This window comes from Triticum dicoccoides, chromosome 6A (genome assembly GCF_002162155.2).
Source record: "Triticum dicoccoides isolate Atlit2015 ecotype Zavitan chromosome 6A, WEW_v2.0, whole genome shotgun sequence".
In the NCBI taxonomy this organism is placed as follows: domain Eukaryota; kingdom Viridiplantae; phylum Streptophyta; class Magnoliopsida; order Poales; family Poaceae; genus Triticum; species Triticum dicoccoides.
This window is the reverse complement of record NC_041390.1, coordinates 54,534,147-54,551,831: the sequence shown is the minus strand read 5'-3', so window position 1 is coordinate 54,551,831 and position 17,685 is coordinate 54,534,147. Positions and strand designations below refer to the sequence as shown.

General features: G+C 42.6%; 1 long non-coding RNA gene across 1 annotated transcript; it reads left to right on the top strand.

Moving 5' to 3' along the window:
* The first annotated feature begins 963 nt into the window (after positions 1-963).
* Positions 964-14,956, top strand: LOC119319051. Its single transcript, XR_005154328.1, has 8 exons — positions 964-1,302; positions 2,177-2,261; positions 3,946-4,101; positions 9,474-9,604; positions 10,363-10,518; positions 11,817-12,198; positions 13,775-13,973; positions 14,351-14,956. It is a non-coding gene; the product is annotated as an uncharacterized LOC119319051 (long non-coding RNA).
* The last annotated feature ends 2,729 nt before the right edge of the window (positions 14,957-17,685 follow it).

Genomic DNA, 17,685 nt, shown 5'->3' with positions numbered 1-17,685 from the left:
GGATTCGTGACAGTTGTTTAGGCTGGTCATAGTGGGGAGTAACTTATACTAGTGTCATGCATATGACACTAGTCTAAGTTACTACTCCCTCCGTCCGGGTGTATAAGTCATTCGCGTAGTTCTAGGTCATCGATTTGAGGAATTAAATATGTGTTATATGTCATGAAAAGTATATCACTAGATTTCCACACGGATATAGTTTCTAAATATATATTTTTTGTCACATATAATACATATTTAGATAGTTAAATTATCGATCTAGAACTACGCGAATGACTTATACACCGGGACGGAGGTAGTACCTTTATAATGCAAAGTAACATAACATTAGTGTCATAGAGGACTTCATTTATTAGCTTGTAGACTCATCTTATCTTCGAAACCGCTATGTTACAGTAACATATTATGTTACTACTTCTCATTAACTACATGCCACATAAACAAAAAAAATTTAGAGTGCGCTATGTTACTAGCTAAGTTACTTCCACTATGACTAGCCTTATCAATCGTCGAAACAAAACCCCGACCACCAATGCGTCCGTCCGTATCCACTCCGAGGCAGCAATTCCCACACACCCAACAAAAACTTTTCATTTTTCTTACTGTATATTAATTATAGATTAATATAGGAGGAAACTTTCCGCCCACAGCCCCAGCCTCGACCCGTTTTCGATAGGAACCAATCAAACCACTCATTATTGGACAGACGATTACGATTGAATCGACGAAAGGGGCGATCCGTGGGATGCGCCGATCGACCAATGAGGTGAGATGGATCCGCGGGTGGGATGGGAACAGAAGAAGGAGGAGAAACAAAAAAGAGAATCTCATGGGCGCGCCCAGGGTGAGGCCCAGGTCCCGAAGCGACGAAACAACCAAACAGTCAGTCAGTCTCCCGAAGCCTCCCCGCATCTCAATCTCATCGGCGCCGCCACCCACCCGCCGCCCCGCCTCCCTCCCTCCCGGCAGACCTCGCCGCATTTCATTTCATGGCCTCCGCCCTGTCTCCTCCCCTTCCCTCCCTCACCGAAAGAGTAGAGAAGAGAAGAGAAGAGACGAGAGGCACCGAGCGGTCAGGCGGCGGCCCAGATCAGTCCGCCACGGTCCGGCCATGGGGACCGGAGCTCCGAGCGGCCGTCCTTCTCGTCAAGGGCGGGCCTTGCTTCCTCCGTCTCCTTCCTTCCTTCCTTGTCCTCGGCCATGCCGAGAAGCAAGGAGGAGGATCTGCCCTACGGAAGGAAGGAAGAAGCCGCCGGTGCCGGCGAGCACAAGGAATCGACGGGGACGGCTGCTCCTCCCAAGGTAACCAACCCCTCCTCTCCTCTCCTCTTGTCACCCCCACACCGTTCTATTTGCATCTGTATGCGTACGCGGATTCAGTCATGTCATGTGCATATGCAGCTCAAACTGAAACCCAACCCCAACCCCAACGCCAACCCGCACCCATGGTCTGAAGCATTTTCATCCGTATGGTCCCAACTACAGTACATACAACTCACTCCAGAGTCCAGAAATCGCTCCAAACTTAACTATCCACCCCAAACGCCATCTCAAACTTTGGGACTGAACCCAATTCTCAAACTCAACCAAACCCCATGGGCTCTGCTCACTCAAGCATTCATCTTTGTTCTCTACGTATTCAGTTTGATTGATCAACTAGCAAACCAGCCAGTTCCAGTCTAATACACGGGGAAGCATGAGGGAACAGCATGTTGTAGGTTTGATTGCTCTGGTGCCGGTGGGACGACATGCAGGCGACCGCGGTAGCGACTCAAATTGAAAACCCGTATTTTCCCCCAAAAACAATTCCCAGGTTTATGCGTATGGACTCGACTCGACGCACAGGTCCCCCAGGTTTCTTTCACAAGCTTGTTGCTGTTTATATTGAGTTTTCTTGTTAGGGCCTGGTAGATACACATCTGGTTGGTTGGTAGGGTTCATTTCACAGTAGCATTGTTATGTCTCGGATTAGTCATGGCGATGATGCGAGTTCACACTGAGCCATTCCAACTAGTAGAAACTTGTGGAAATCTAGCAATGTGCTGCTGCGAGATTGAACGTACTCTATCATTTAAGAGTACTAATGAAATCTTTACTTCCTTCTGAGCTGATGAAATCTGTAGTTAATCAGTGGAAGGAAGAGTATTAATTTTTGGTGTCTTCCATTTATGCCCAGGGAAAACTATCAACATCCTGAAGGTGATAGGTTTCTGGGCTGGTAGCGACACTCGCTCAGACGCTCACAGACCAGACCTGTGTAGGTACGCTGGGGTCACCCTGGAAGTCTGAAGGTTTGCTTTATGAAGAAATAGTATATTATGCTTGTATGCAAGTACTTAATAATTTCAGTGTGAAGAACTCTTATGGTGCCGTTAGCATAACATGTTATGTTAACTTTGGTGTAATCCTTTGTTCTATAACTCACACTAGGAGAGAAGAAATTAACTAAAAACTGTTGTTGAGCATCGTACTGTGCTGTTGTTTTTGGTTTTCTTGCCATGTAGTTAAGTTCATTAAAAAAATAAGCTCAGTACGAAGGTGAATCAATCAAACTTTTTTTTACTGGGTGAGAGTATATTTTGCTAGGAGGCAAGGAATTAGCTTAAGAGTCACTAACTGAAGGTGGGGATTTCCTTTCCCAACTTCAGAGTGGGTTCCGTAGCCTACTTGTCCCAAAAGTTGATGCCAATCAAGTGCAATCTTGCTTCCGTTTGATTCTTGATGCCATTTTGTCCATGATCAGCTCAGCTCAGCTCGGTTTTCCATCATGTCTAAAGTTTTTCCTACAGGAATATTCTCTTTTTGTTTCTTTTCAGAATCCCTAAACCATGTACTCCCTCTGTTCTAAATTACTCGTCGCAGAAATGGATGTATCTAGAACTAAAATACATCTAGATACATTCATACCTGAGACAAGTAATTCGGAACGGAGGGAGTAGATGCAGAGCAAATATAGATGATACGAGTTCACACTAAACCATTCCACCTAGTAGAAACTTGTGTGGAAATCTAGCAATGTGCTGTTGCGAGATGGAATGTATACTCTATCATTTAAGAGTGATGAAATCTGTAGTTTTATTTTGAGTTGATGAAATCTGTAGTTAATCAATGGAAGTGTGTATTATTCAGGTGCCTTTCTTTTATGCCTAAGGAAGACTATTGATACCCTGAAGGTGATAGGTTTCACATCATTCTATATATGTTTGTATCCCTACTCAAGTGCAGCTTTGTAATTAAGACCATGTCGTGGCCTCAGCTACCCTTTAGCTCTCCGGTTATACGTTTGCATTTGCATGCGTATTTGCAGTAGCAGTAGCACTTCTTCTCAACTAGATAGTTTTATTTATTGCCCTGCTGCTCTTAGTAGTTTTACCTTGCCACTTGAGCTTCTTACCATCTCTGTTATGTTAGATCAATTTTGCAAGTGGACATCTGACCATGGATGATGGTTGACATCGTGTTTGTACCTGTACCCTCACCTCCCATTCTTCCCAAACAGAGTGAATAGCTGTCATTTTTTTATGGACACCGTTGAAGAGTTTTAGTTGTGGTGGATGAACAGACTGAGTTTACTATGCAGCAGCAGCAGCAGCAGTCTCCCAATGATTGCATCTGCAGCAAGGAGCAGACTAGTAGTCTGCATCTACTTGTGCTGCCGAAATTTATTCTCTCTCTCTCTCTCTCTCTCTCTGTCTTTCTTTCTCTGTCTCTGTCTCTCTCTCCTGGATTGCAATGTAAAGCCATCTGGGCTACATTAATCGAGTCTAGTCACACAACATTATCATGATAGTTTGCTTGCTTTGTAACAATTGTAGTCGATAACTCAAGCATAAATATGATACAGAGCAACTGCTTCTTGTCCATTTGCTTTATTACTGAACTTATTCAATAGGGCTCTTGATTCATGGCAAGGATTGTTTACTCCGATTGAGATGTGAAATGCAGGCACTAGGTGATGATGATGCAGTGGGTAATAATCACTCTACTTCTGGCCGCATCCCTCCTATTGTTGAGATGACAATGATCTTTATTTTGAGAACTGGGATGGTGATTATGATGCTGGTGGTAGAGAGTCAAAGCTCTGATGATTCTGGTTGTGAGGTAAATGATTACTGGAGTCTTAAGTTCAGTAGCCAAGAGTTTGATCATATGTATGCTCATATATGTGAAATCTTTGCCTTGCACACCTTGAGAACCCATGTTATTTAGTGTTTTGAGCTATCATGTAGTGTAGCATTGCATTGTGAAATTTGAACACTTGTTTCTTATTTTACATAGACAGAAGTTTCGCCATGTTAAATTTTTATCCTATTAAAAGCGTAATATCAGGAGTGAGTTGAATAACGTTAAACAACACCTCCTGTAGAGTAATCAAACAAACTGGTAAACAGTAGAAACTAAGTCTTTGTGATTTCCATGAATCAGAAATAAAAAAATTTATTTCTGTTAGACACTACCCGTTTGTTCCCATGTGAGAGGTTCCATTGTTCGTAACATCTTGCTATTCATTATAATCTACGGTAGCGCATAGAGAATGATAGGCGGGAACCCGTTGAACGAGTTCACGCCCGAGGGTGGCTCGATCTTCACGTCGTAGGATCGAATCGGGAGGGATAACTAGCTGCAAGCAGCCGGGATAACTAGCTTTATACCTGCCAAGGTTGGATGCAACCCGTATGTTGGGGATGGCTGACCGAAGCTACAAGAACTCCAACCTGCTGTCCGAACAATCGCAGAACCACAAACCGGGACTAATCCACACAAAATGGCCGGAACTGTAGAGCACGAACTAGGGGGAACCAGAGGCTCCTTCTCGTGAATCTGAATGAACTCACAAGAGCAAAGGTAGCAAGATCTCTCGGATCTCTCTAGCAGTCTTGCTGCATAAGCTTGTAGCTGAATGGTTTCGACAAAAGGTTCTCTAGAGGATGGGGGAGATGGGGTTTTATAGCAGGGACAACCCCCCTTAGCTAGGAGTGAAAATGGTTTCAAAAGTAAGCAAGTTTGCATGGCTTCCTTGGGTGAATAAGCAGTCAACTTTGGGAGTTGTTGCAGAGCTCCTCGGAAATTCGCGAAGTCTTAACAGCCTGGACACCTTCCATGAGAATGACTAGAACATTTGACTCACAACTCCAAATGATGTGAGGTTTTTTGCATTGGAAAGATAATTTGATGTAGCTTCTGTTGATGTACCCCTATGGCCCCGTCTCTCCATCATATGGGTGTGCCACACCAAAACATCAGAGGTAAAAACTGACAGCATCAGCTTCACTTGAAACTTGTTTTCTCCAAACTTGTTCCTCCAAAGCGGTTGCTTCAAGAGCTCATAGGTTGTTGGATTGCTTCCATGTTATACCTAAGTTCAACCAACAACAATGGAGATGAAAGCATAGTTGTGTCATCAAGGTTACAAGGTAAACTTAAGTTAGCGTTCACCTGGTCACTTATTTGTTTGGCGCGACTTCTTGTGATTGGACCTATAATTGTTGGAGACTTGTCGATGGTTGTGGTGTCCTCATCATCCGCCCCCTCTTGAAGAGGAGTCGTCCTCGACTCTGATGGTCCAAAGTATGGAGTGAGGTCGGACACATTGAAAGTTGGACTAACACCATAATCTATCAGAAGGTCAATCTTGTAGGCATTGTCATTGATCTTTGCAAGAACTTTGAATGGACCATCTCCACGTGGCTGCAACTTGCATTTGCGTTGATCTGGGAAACAATCCTTCCGTAGGTGTACCCACACAAGATCACCTTCTTCAAACAACACCTTCTTTCTTCCCTTGTTTGCTCGTTTTGCATATTGTTCAGTCATCTTCTCAATATTTTCCTTGGTCTTCTCATGAATTTTCTTCACGAAGTCAGCACGCTTACTTGCATCAAGATTGGTTCGCTCCTGCAATGGTGAAGGCAAAAGATCTATGGGAGCAACAGGTTTGCAACCATAAACAATTTCAAAAGGACAAAATTTAGTGGTCGAATGTACTGCCCCGTTGTATGCAAACTCCACATGGGGGAGACATTCTTCCCACATCTTCAAATTTTTCTTTAAAACTGCTCTCAGCATCATGGATAGCGTGCGGTTGACAACTTCAGTTTGTCCATCCGTTTGTGGGTGACATGTAGTGGAAAAGAGAAGCTTTGTCCCTAGCTTTTCCCACAACGTTTTCCAAAAATAGTTCAGAAACTTGGTGTCACGATCTGAAACAATAGTGCGTGGTACTCCATGTAGCCGCACGATTTCCTTGAAAAACAAATCAGCAATGTGTGAAGCATCATCGCTCTTATGACACGGGATAAAATGAGCCATCTTGCTAAACCTATCAACCACCACAAAAACTGAATCACTCCCCCTCTTAGTGCGTGGTAATCCAAGAACAAAATCCATAGAAATATCTTCCCAAGGTGTACTAGGAATGGATAAGGGCGTATAAAGTCCATGAGGGTTTAAAAGTGACTTAGCTTTGCGGAAAATCTCACAACGTAGTATGTAGCGCTCAACATCACGCCTCATCCTTGGCCAAAAGAAATGGTCAATCAGCACACTCTTAGTTTTCTTTGCTCTAAAATGTCCCATGAGACCACCAGCATGAGCCTCCTGCAAAAGCAACAAACGAACAGAGCAATCTGGGATGCACAATTTGTTAGCTCGAAACAAGAATCCATCATGCAAGTGAAACTTTTCCCAACCTTTCCCCTCACTACACTTTGAGTGTGGTTCAGCAAAATATGGGTCATTGGCATACAATTCTTTGATGCTTTGCAGCCCAAGAATCTTAGTATCAAGTTGTGAGAGTAAAATATGGCGTCTAGACAAAGCATCGGCAACAACATTATCTTTTCCTTTCTTGTACTTGACAATATAGGGAAAAGATTCTATGAATTCACTCCATTTTGCATGTCTACGGTTCAGTTTTTGTTGACCCCTAAGGTGCTTTAAAGATTCATGGTCGGAATGTATCACAAATTCTTTAGGCCACAAATAATGTTGCCATGTTTCTAAAGATCTCACAAGTGCATATAATTCTTTGTCATAAACTGAATAATTTAGAGTTGGACCACTTAGCTTCTCACTAAAATATGCAATAGGCCTACCTTCTTGCATTAGTACGCCTCCAATACCCACACCACTTGCATCACATTCAATCTCAAAAGTCTTACCAAAGTTGGATAGTGCAAGCAATGGTGTAGATGTCAATTTTTCTTTCAGCTCTTGGAAGGCCTTCTCTTGTGCATTTGCCCACCTGAAGGGAACATCTTTCTTGGTTAGCTCATTCATTGGGGCAGAAATGGTGCTGAAGTCCTTCACAAACCGACGGTAGAAACCAGCAAGGCCAAGTACGTTTCGTACTTGGCTTACATTTTGTGGAGGCATCCACTCACGGATGGCCTTGACCTTCTCATCTACCTCCACACCTTGACCTGAAACAACAAAGCTAAGAAACACAACTTTTTCTATGCAAAATGTGCACTTCTCCTTGTTAGCATATAATTTCTCCTCTCTTAGAACAACAAGCACACACCGAATGTGTTCAACATGTTCAACCAAAGTTTTGCTATAAATCAGGATGTCATCAAAGTAAACAACCACAAACTTGCCAATAAACATTCTAAGCACATGATTCATCAATCTCATGAAGGTACTAGGTGCATTTGTCAATCCAAATGGCATAACTAACCACTCATACAAACCAGATTTTGTTTTGAAAGTAGTTTTCCATTCATCACCCTCTCTCATTCTTATTTGGTGGTAGCCACTTCGCAAGTCAATTTTAGAAAAGATGGTGGCACCCGAGGGTGGGAACCCGTTGAATGAGTTCACGCCCGAGGGTGGCCCGATCTTCATGTCGTAGGATCGAATTGGGAGGGATAACTAGCTGCAAGCAGCCGGGATAACTAGCTTTATACTTGCCAAGGATGGATGCAACCCATACGTTGGGGATAGCTGACCGAAGCTGCAAGAACTCCAACCCGCTGTCCGAACAATCGCAGAACCACAAACCGGGACTAATCCACACGAAACGGCTGGAACCATAGAGCACGAACTAGGGGGAACTAGAGGCTCCTTCTCGCGAATCCGAATGAACTCACAAGAGCAAAGGTAGCAAGATCTCTCGGATCTCTCTAGCAGTCTTGCTGCATAAGCTTGTAGCTGAATGGTTTTGACAAAAGGTTCTCTAGAGGATGGGGGAGATGGGGTTTTATAGCAAGGACAACCCCCTTAGCTAGGTGTGAAAATGGTTTCAAAAGTAAGCAGGTTTGCATGGCTTCCTTGGGTGATAAGCAGTCAACTTTGGGAGTTGTTGCAGAGCTCCTCGGAAATTCGCGAAGTATTAACAGGCTGGACACCTTCCACGAGAATGACTAGAACTTTTGACTCACAACTCCAAATGATGTGAGGTTTTTTGCATTGGAAAGATAATTTGATGTAGCTTCTGTTGATGTACCCCTATGGCCTCGTCTCTCCATCATATGGGTGTGCCACACCAAAACGTCAGAGGTAAAAACTGACAGCATCAGCTTCACTTGAAACTTGTATTCTCCAAACTTGTTCCTCCAAAGCGGTTGCTTCAAGAGCTCATAGGTTGTTGGATTGCTTCCATGTTATACCTAAGTTCAACCAACAACAATGGAGATGAAAGCATAGTTGTGTCATCAAGGTTACAAGGTAAACTTAAGTTAGCGTTCACCTGGTCACTTATTTGTTTGGCGCGACTTCTTGTGATTGGACCTATAATTGTTGGAGACTTGTCGATGGTTGTGGTGTCCTCATCAGAGAAGAAGGTTGGGAGCCTGGAATGCTCTTTTCATGTTTAAATGTTAAAGATAAAGATGTACCAGGATGTTCAGTTTTTAACCTCTTGGGTTCGTATCATTGTCGGAAATATGTTCCTTTCATGTTTAAAATCGCTTCTGCTGCTTGTATGTATGCGTCTTGTAGTTTTTGTTCTGTCCATAGAAATGATTTTTTTAGCCTTCGGCTATGCACTGGCGCTTCTGGAGGCGTGTGCTGAGTATGCCCAAACCATCTCAGACGATGTTGGACAAGCATTTCTTCAATCGGCGCTATCCCAACTCTATCTCGTATATCATCATTCCTGACATGGTCCTTCTTTGTGTGGCCACACATCCATCTCAACATGCGCATCTCCGCCACACCTGCATGCTGTCCACAATTTTAATCACAATGTTGCACTTACCTCTATTCTGGTTCTGGATGGAACTTTTATAATGGCATTCAGTTTCACTTTAGCAGTCCTTTTAATTTTTGTTGGTGCACCTGAGCAGATTCACACCATGTATTTGATATTACTTGATTTAGTACAACTATCTGTTCTGTTGTGTACTTTTTTGGTACATGGTGCCGTTCTTTAACAGTAGTTTATCCATAAGAAAATTGAGACCATGTGGTTTCTTCACGGTTTCATATTAGTCATTTCTGTTTGCTCTTCTTGATGCGATTTCCTCGTGCAGGCGCACAAGAGAAAGTGTGGTGTGCGCGGCGGAGAAGGCACCCAACATTACCAGCGAGTCCGTCAACCTGCGCCGGTGCTCACTTGAGGCCTCCCAACCTGCCCCTCCGGTGGCCTCTTCTTCTTCGACCGGTAAGCCATTCGGTTCCTCTCTCCAGCTTTGTCTTTTGTTCACTAATATGCTTGAGTCTTGTGACCATTCAAATTTCACTGGTTAGTGCAACACTTGGAACTGGTAATGCTGAGTATTTTAGAGTTACCCCACAAAAAAAGGAAGTGTATTTTACACTTATGTCTGAACAACTAATCATCGTCTACCAACTGAGTAGCATGAGTTTTGAGAAAGAAAAACAGTTGATATGCTAACTAAATACATTAACAGAACTGAACCATGCTGCTACTTGCCAAGTATATCTGCAAGTGTGGTATTTTTTTACTGGCAGCACTCTGTTACATACATACATAGGTGCTCAACGTTGTTGCAGTATATACATTTGGATGAGCCAGACCATGTTTCACATAGTGGAATCAGTGCTCTAGAGCATGTGGGTAGTTAAGTGCAGCTTTCATCATTCACTTGAACTGCTCTATGTGATGAATTACATATTTGAGCATGGATTCTGGATGCTTGCTCTCTTGGAAAATGATGTACTATTTCTCAGCTTCGTCTGTCAAACTATACTATTCTAATTTCAATGTACGTTTAGAACTTTAAGCGCTTATTTTTTTGAGCTGATGAAATCTGTAATCAATCAATGGAAGAGTGCCTTTCTTTTATGCCCAAGGAAAACTATAGATATCCTGAAGGTGATAGGTTTCAGATCATTCTATGTATGTTTATTCCGATTCATGGAAAGGATTGTTTATTCCGATTAAAATGTGAAATGCAGGCACTAGGTGATGATGATCCACTGGGTAATAATCACTCTACGTCTGGCCGCGTCCCTCCTATTGTTGAAAATGACGATGATCTTGATTTTATGAACTGGGATGGCGATGCTGATGCTGGTTGTAGAGAGTCAAGCTCTGATTATTCTGGTTGTGAGGTAGATGATTAATTACTTATTTTCAGATCAGTAGCCAATAATTTTTGAACATATGTATGCTGATATATGTGAAATCTTTGGCATGCACACCTTGAGCACCCCTGTTACGTACTGTTTTGAGCTCTCATCAGTGTAGTATTGCATCGTGAAATTTGAGCACTTGATTTTTTTACTGGTGTCATCATTTAAGGGTGTGATAAAACCTATAGTTTTTTTTCACCATGTTAATGTTTTATCCTAAAAGAGCATAATATATGGAGTGAGTTGAATAACGTCAAACAATACCTCCCGCATAGTAATCAAACTGAATGTATTATTGTCCTGCTTGTTTGCAATTTTCATGAATCAGAAAATTTATTTCTATTAGACACCGCTCATTTTCTCTTCAGTTCTTATGCATTTGAATATTAGTAACAACTAAAAAGGCTTACGACTTGTGGAGGTATGTTGCTACAGGAAAATTATATTCCAGGCGCTTTAATCAAGAGAAGATATTACACACACTACAAGCGCTTTAACCTGTAGAAATCCAAATTAATGCAACGATTATGGTTTCTGATTTGAGGCCGGAAGAAATAGAAGCTATACTTGAATGCTGAATACTATAGGTTTTAAACATTCATTTGGAGTTGCCGCCCATTTGAATGAGTTGTAGTGGGCGCTTTAACCTGCAGAAATCCAAATTAATGCAACAGTTGTGGTTTCTGATTTGAGGTCGGAAGAAATAGAAGGTAAACTTGGATGCTGAATGCTATAGGTTTTAAACACACATTTGGAGTTGCCCATTTGGATGAGTTGTAGTGGGTGCTTTTAAACACAAAAGGAAAAATTTAAACTCAAACAAGCACAAAATGGAACTTTTGAAGACTAGGTTTCAGCATTCCATTCAACTTAAGGAATCAACTCCAATATTCTTAGCACCGGCTCCAAAAAAAATATACAACTAGCATTCTACTCAGTTGGGCTCCATCTTTTTTTGACTCAATATTTAGTGGTTTCCCACCCGATGAAACACATTTGTCCCTTGCACATGTGAGTCTAGATCAGGATGCCATGCATCACATCTTCATAGACTCGATGGGGTCTCATGCCCTCGCCTCACACGCTTTTCTGATTCAAACTAGATTTGTATGGCTGTTAGGTTATTTTGCATGTGTAATCTGAAATAAATAAATAAAAATAGGCCGATTCTACTCTAATGCATTATTAGTCTCAAAACTTCCAGTTATGCTTGCATTATTGACTTGTTATTTGTGATTACCACACTAAATTGGGTATTTGGGTGCTATGATGTGCAGGCGTTGGATAATCGGGTTTGAGAGGCTGACTGACACTCAGCCAGAGCTATACGTCCACATTGTCCCTGACAAGGCCACAACCAAACTAACGTTTACCGAAAGCAGTATTGGTATCCCTCACTGTAGAGGAAGCTCTGTCCAACACTGGAGGCGGTTCAAAGACGTCAGCATCTGCAGGCATGCCAAGCTATCCCTCATGGCTGATCCTGTCGGGTTTCCCTATTTTCCTGTCGGTTTTGGGCTCACAGAGATTTTTCAGTTTCTGGTAGTGAACTACACCGTCCTGGCGGGCACCCTCGCCGGCCTGAGTGTCCTTGGCTGGTACCTCCCGTTGAAGCCAAGAAGACGGAGGTCGTCGACTAATTGTGGTCTATGGACGTTGGTCAGCCCCTGTACCGCATGGTTTTACTTACAGCACATGGACAAGTGCAATCATGATGCAGATAATAAGCTTTCGATGTTGGCGAACTGCCTTGCCTATTTAGCTGCTTCCTGTGGATTTGAGATCGAGATGATGAATTGTATCACTCCGTTTCTAAATATAAGTCTTTTTAGAGCTATCAATACGGACTACATATGGATGTATATAGATATATTTTACAGTGTAGATTCACTTATTTTGCTCCATATGTTGTCTCTATTGGAATCTCTAAAAAGACTTATATTTAGGAACGGAGGGAGTAGTTTGTAGTTGTTTTGCTATGGCGGTTGGCACCTGAGTATGGTATGGTGGTGTTGCATTGCTGCTGCTTAGTTGTTTTGCTGCTGCTGCATTGCATGGTCTTCTGATGTGAATTCTCCCTCGTGGTTGGTTTGGTCGATATCTTTGTTGTCGTATGAAACATTAGTCCACATTTGCTTGGCTAGATCAATCTGTGGATTTTTCAGCAAGCACAACACTATGTAAACTAGATGACACCATGCCCGTCGCCGCGGGAATTGTTTGCAATGTATTTACATATAGAAGATTACCATAACCTATTCCACAGGATGTAAAAAACAACCTCATCCTTTAAAATGCTTGACAATACCTTGGGTACTTTACAAAACTGTTCAGTTTGGGTCTGTTCCACTTTATAGTTAGGTATAAAATGAGGGAGAGGTGGTTCCTTGTTTGTTATGTTCTATACATCCTCTGCTCTTGGGCTCGAAATGTCCAAAGCATTCCTGAGCTAGTATAATAATGGTTCCGAAGCACTATGACTGTTGGTTGCTCCACCAGTTATAAATGGTGCTGCATATTATTTTCATTTTGTTGGTGACATATCACTGATCTTACTTGAGATGTTTATGTGATGGCTCTGTGTCAAGTCATTTGTATACCTGACTGTTGGTTCCTCGGCTACAAGTAGTTCCGGTAGGTTCATGGTTTTCCCCACTGACCCGCCTTGATCTAGGACCTAGTTTTCGAGCCCTTTTACCAAGGCATGTTATATATGTTTGTCAAACTCATCAAGTTGGGATTAGTGTTTTTTGTGCTGATCGAATAGCATTTGAGCAACTGGTTAATGTGCTGTTGGACATGAACTTGTTATAGTAGTATAGTGGCTATTTTTGGTCCTTCATAAATCATGCTATTGTGCTGGGCCATGGTGTTTGGTTCCTAGAGTTTGTTGAATAACTGTGGTACTGGATTTACTTGGATTGTTTAGTTGCTACTGTGTACCAGACTAGACTTGTTGTAATTCAAATGATATGCTTTCTTGCCCATGTAGCTGAATTGGCTTTTAGAGTTCATTTTTCATGCTTAGGCAATTCTTGCTCTAGTTTCATAGGATAAGAAGAGACCGATATTCTCTAGTTTATCTTTTACCGAGTGTTAGTGTTGTGCTTTGTGTTTGCTGAAAAGACGCATGGCATACTCGAGCTATTCCCATGTGTTTTGCTGTGCGTAGTGAAGTAGTAGTATGATCGGTGTTAAACTGTTCTTTTGATTTGATGCATATGTTGTTCTTCAGATGCATGGAAGTGGCATTCTAGTGCCATCGAGATTGATGATGAAGATGTTGTTACCTGCAAAAGTATGAAGGCACCGGGGGAGAGAAGTGCCTTCGCGAGCGTCAACCGGAGGAGCCTGCAGGGTTCTCTATAAAGGTGATCCTGGACGGCGAGGGGTGCAAGGCGTTGTGCGCTGAGTTCTCCAAGGTCATGCAACAGGTAAAGAACAAACAAACCAGCTAACCGGTGTTCTTTTGAATAACACTTAACTATGTACGAATATTAGACTGATAGAAACTTGGGGGCTGGGTGAGTCGTTAATGCTCACAATGGAACTGTCACATTGTTTTCTTGAGATTATTGATGAAATGTTGGTTTCCGAAACAACAATGCATTTATTTTCGTGAGATCGGCGCATGAACTTTCAGTAATCTACATACATGACTTCGGTTTGCAGAACATAGCTGTGCTAGTACAAACATCATGGCATTTTCCCACGACTTTGATTTTCAATAAAATCTGTTGTTTTATATATGCCCTGATGCCCTGCTAATACTTAATAACATGCCGATGACTTGTTTATGACCTGTCTGCAGAAAATGGAACAAGAGAAGCAGGAGAAGCTCGCACACAAGGTATGCCAGCATACAGTTCCTTGAACCGCTGAACTGGGTAGTGAGTTTTCATGGTTTATTTCCGTAGTTCTTCTCTTCTTGTGATACCGTGTACAACAAATTAGCACCCATATTTACATGCCCAATAGACATGTATGTTTTAGCCTCCTATGTTGAAATGCATTACTATATATGCTCTGTGCATTACTATCTCTTGAGCCACTGAACTTTTTTTTCGAGAGAACACAAGAGAGCTTGTGTTTCATTGCATTGAAAAGAAAGAGAGTTTTGGTTACATTCCTCCTAGGAGGTTGTTGCAATGCTCATGAGCACATCAGTGGACGTCCCATTTTTGGGGTGTGGTGGCACAAAGCCCTAAAGCACCGGCGCTATCCACTAGTAGAAAAAGGGTCAAATGTGCGACACATTAGTCCCGGTTTGTAACAGAACCGACACTAATGTGTCCATTAGTGCTAGTTCCAACGGCTAGGAGGGAGGACCTCTTTAGTATCGGTTCGTGGCGAACCTCTAGCACCGGTTCGTGCCACAAATCGGTACTTAAGAAAGTGGTGGCAGGATGTTGTCAGAGTGGGGCCCTTCCAGCACCTTTAGTACTGGTTCGTGGCACGAACCGGTATTAAAGGTCGTCCTATATAAACCCTTCGTCCACCCGCACTCTGTTCTTCCCCCTTACCCCTCTCCCTCTCCCCTGTTCTTCCCTTCTTCCTCTCGAGTTCATCACAAATTTTGCTCAAAATTTGTCAAGATTTGCAGGCCACCATCCATTCAAATGATCACAAAGGTTAGCAACTTTGTCCTTTCATCTCTCATTGCTAGATTAGCTCTTGCATTGGTTTATATAGTGATTAATTGTGGGTTTTAGTAATTTGGGAGGAATTATATGTGGTAGTATTTGATTTATATGCAAATTGAGGTCAAAATAACACTTAGTTTGCATATGTAGGTGTGGTTTACTTAGTACCTTCTAAATCTCTGTCGTAACCACCGTCGATCGCCCGCACCGTCCCGTCGCCGGCACCACCTTTGTGGTGAGCCTCTTGTTAATGAAATTTTATATAAAAAATTGATGTTTGTGTGATTTCGATATATAGTTACTCCTATAATTATCTTACACGTATGTTGTTTGTTATACATAGTGCCTTGGTTTTGATATCCGTCCCCGTCAGCCCTCGTCCTTGTTATGATTCGGATGTTGTATATTCTCTTTTAAAACTATTTGTTGCATTTCGTGTTTATGACAAATTATGCCCATCAAGCTGACATAGATATTTGTATGTAGGAGGTAGTTGAATCGGAAATTCCAACCGACCCTATTGTCGAGAGGTTAAATTTAGTTGAAAGAGAAAACGAGGATTTGAAAGAAAAATTGAAAAGAATTGAGGGGGAGAAGATGGAATTGGAGTTGCATGTTGCCGATGTCGTCGATGATCACAAGATTAAGATGGAGAAAATGCGCTTGAAGATTAGAAAGATTAGAAAATATGCCATTCATAGTGAGGCTTGCTATCATTATGCTGTTGGATCAATGTTACCTTAGTTGCGATCTTGATCGCATTTGTTGTTGAATTTAAATTCTTTAGCTATAGAGTTATTTGTTTGTTGCATTTAAGTGTTGTATGAACTTTATGTATTGTGTTAATTTGGTGTTTTCGGTGCTGTGTATTGATATCATACACCACCCTCGTGGGCTAGATGATGATCAGAATGAAGAAGATTATGACGGCTCCGAATTTCTAAACAACACCGGTGACGGTGATATGATATTCGATCGTGACGACCGAATTGATGAAGTCGTGAACTATGATTATGATGTTGACGAAGAAAATGTTGATCTTGAAACAACAAAGACTGGTGAGGTATATATATTTATATAAGCAGGCATCTGGTGATCATCACATGTTTTAAATGACTTGAAGATATATTAACGAATCGATCTTTCTTCTTTTAGCCATCCGGATCGAACAAATCTTCAGGCAACAGGAAACGAGGCCCGAACAAAAAGTTGAAGGAGGGCATAAAGTACAATATCGAGGCCATCAAACCTAATGGCGAACCATTAGCGTCTAAGAAGATTGCGGACAAGTTCATTCGTCAGTGCGGAGTTCTTGTGAAGGACCAACTCCCGATCTCCCTTCAAGCATGGAGAGCCAGCAAAGCCACGTCTAGATGTTACTTTTGACGACGACAGACAAAAAGGTTTGCTTTGGGAAACTCTCATGGAATATTTCACCCTACCAAATCATTTCACAGATGTAGATGTGGAGAAAGTCAAGGACGCTGCTCTTAGGAAGATGGCGGTTGCATTCAACAACCACAAGAATCGTGTATGGAACAAGTATGTCAAGGGAGGAAGGAAGACTCCAGTATTCGAGGGAACACTAGAGAAGCAAAGTTCTCATTGGGACGATTTCATGAAATTCAAGGATTTGGAATTAGCTATAGGAAAGGTCGAGAATAAACAAGAAAAATACCGAAAAAATGATAAGTTTCATAAGCTGGGGCCAGGTGGCTACGCGGTGGCAATGCCTAAGTGGGATAAGTTTGAGAAAGAGATGGAGGATGCAGGTGTCACTCTGGTTACTAGGAGCTGGCCCCCAGGTGCAGGACTTGGTTCTATGCGCATGGGGGGAGTTGGACCCGAAGACAGGCAAAGTTTCGAAGAAGGCATGTCTGAACGGAGCTGAAGATAAGCTACTTGTTGCAATAGAAGAGGCTCGATCGGGGGTGTTCCAGCCCAACAGAGAGAACGACGAGCTTACGTGTGCCCTGGGAAATCCTGAACACCCGGGAAGAACACGAGGCAAGGACGCTATTCTGTGGTATGAGGGGTTTTCAGACTGGAACACCGACTACAGAAACCGTGCGAGAAAGAAGATTCCGGAGGAGAAGAAGAGGAAGATGGAGGAGCAGAGGAAGCTGGACTATGAACGCCTTCAAGGCCGAGAATCAGCGCACGCGGACTTGGCAGTCAAATTCCAGCGGCAGTAGGAGCAGATCGACTCACTTAGCCAGCAAAGGGGGTCTCAGCAGCTGCAGCAGCTAGCGGATGATCCAGCATTGGATATCACCACCCCATCCATGCCGAGAAGCGGCGTGGGTTCCGCCCCGGGCGACGCAATGCTAGATAGATACCCCGTGGATGACATCATGGAGAACACTAACTGCGAGCTACACTTCAAAATGAAGAACATATCCATGAAGGTGTCGGACGCCGTTGTTTTTACAAATCCCCCCGAGGCAACCTTCCATTGCAACTCGATTCCAGCGGGCTATGCTCGTGTCTTGGTTGATGAGGT